Source organism: Triturus cristatus, chromosome 7, assembly GCF_964204655.1.
Source record: "Triturus cristatus chromosome 7, aTriCri1.1, whole genome shotgun sequence".
Lineage (NCBI taxonomy): Eukaryota > Metazoa > Chordata > Amphibia > Caudata > Salamandridae > Triturus > Triturus cristatus.
Window position 1 is genome coordinate 74,917,968 of NC_140590.1, and position 2,322 is coordinate 74,920,289.

Sequence of the window (2,322 nt, forward strand, 5' to 3'; positions counted from 1 at the left end):
CTGAACTGCTGTCAGTACTTTCTTGACAGCGGATAATCGCAGCTCAGCTGAAGTGTAGAGATGTGATTTGTATGCAATGGGGACGGTGTCGCCCTCATTGAACGTTAAGTATGTGAAACCCACTGCACCCAGCACAATTCTAATGACCAGGTTAGTGTGGTTATCACGCGTTTGTAAGTATTTCGAAGCAAGAAGGTCAGCCTGCAATAACTGTAATGCAGCTGAATGCTCCGGCAGCCAGCATGATTTAGAAAAAGTAGGTTGTACCAAGGCATAAAGCGGCTTGATACGCTGGGCATAGTCAGGAATGTACGTGCGACCGAAATTCAGAAAGCCCAGCAGGGATTGTAATTTTTTCAGTGTAGTAGGGAGGCGTGCGCACTTCTCAAGGAAGTGCGGAGCCAATCCTCGACCCTCATTGTTGAGTTTGTACCCCAATAACTACACCGTGTACTCGGCAATGTGGGACTTCGCAAAGTTGAACTTGTAACCGAAGTCTGCAAACATAGTAATTATGTTATCCACGCGAGCAAGGTGTGGAAGCAACTCGTCGTCCGTTAGATATATATCGTCGACATACGAGTACGCCTCCGGGTCTACCATCTCTAAGAGAGAGACCACTCGAGCGGCAAAGACCCCAGGGCTGTTTTTATAGCCCATCGGGAGCCTTTTGAATTGTTTTTGTATGCCACCTGAGGTGAACGCTGTCCACTCATAACTGAGAGGGGCCAGGTTATGGCTATAAAAGCCATTGGAAATGTCAAGTGTGGTTTTAAACCGTTTTCTCACGAGACTATTGACGAGAGCCGAACCGTGGGTATTCTGCACCGCGCACGTCCGGCAGTGTGAGTTTAAGTGCCGGTAATCCAAAACTAGGCGGTACGATCCGTCAGGCTTCGTCACAGTGAATAAAGAATTATTCATTGGTGACACACATGTTTCAATTCTCCCTGATATTCCAATTGTTCAAGGATGGAAGCGACGTGAGGTCGTGCCTCACGATGCATGGGATATTGGGGTTGTGGCTGGGGCATGGACCGCAACGGAATCTCATGGTTGGGAGAAAATGTATCCCAGCCGACCTGATTATGATACAACGCAGGCGCAAGCACCTGCGCCCACTCCCCGGCCAAACTTGTAGAATGTTCCGTCGGCACTGTGTGCCCAAAGGACGGGAGGATCACGTCCTCCCCTCGAGGAGCATCTAAAACGAAAGCCGGGGGCCAATCAGCCTCCGCCAAAAGAATATCATATGTGGAGGTCAGATTATCCCAAAAAACCACTCTAATTTAACGTTGTATGTCACCCTCAATTAAAAGGACTATTTGAAACAGTCTTTCAGGGGGAGCCACGCGGGTATCTGCAGTTTCAACACTTACAAATGTATCAGTTGCTGTCACCTCCAGATATGGACGCAGTGCTTGCCGCACTACTGTAACTTCCGCCGCGCTGTCTAGCAGCGTTAGCGCCCACGTCAGGTTCAGAAGCTGTGTCTGTACCATCCGAGGCATACCTCGCCGTTAGAGCAGCAACTTTCTTTTTCTGAAACGGGGGCCGTTGTCGTGCAGACTCGTCCTGTTTGCCTTTACCGTCGGTCTGGTGAGGTTGCTCACGACCTTGAGCACCTCTTCCTTTCCCACGGTCTCCGCTACCGGATTGTGAAGCCGATGTTTCCTGTGAAGAACGAGGAGAGCATTGTTCAGAAACCTGAAATCTATCAGGTGACTTAATACGAGAACGATCACGCAGATCATACGTGCGGTCACTGGACGACCGGTCGGGTGAGGCAGAACGAGAACCCTGTTTCTGTTGCTGTTTCCCCAGTTTCTTTGCTCTCCAACTTTGCTTAGGAAAGTTGGGTTTTCGTCTTTAGAAGATGAACTCACCTTAGTTTGTTGTACTACATCAGCAATGATCACGGTGGGTTTCACACCCAAGGCGCTACGACCCACCATTCTGAAGGCTTTCTGAATTATTTTTGCGAATTCCCTGGGCCGGTCGTTCACATCCACAAGTTCCGGCACATTACCAACTTGGAACTGCATGGCATCTCCTTTGAGGTTGCCCATCACCATGGAACAAACCACATCGAAGCTGTCGACAAGCCTCATTCCCAATTCAATAGACGCGTCCGCCCCATGGTTCTCCTGAACCTTCTTGATGACGGAGGGTAGTACAGACATAGACGAAGTGCCATAGCACTTCGAATAGGTCGCCGCAAAGACCTTCCCCCAGTTGTCACAATCGGCAATGTCCGGGACCAGGTCTTTAGGTAAAGTAATGGTGAGTATCCTGTGTTTTTCCACAGGACCTGTATTCGGA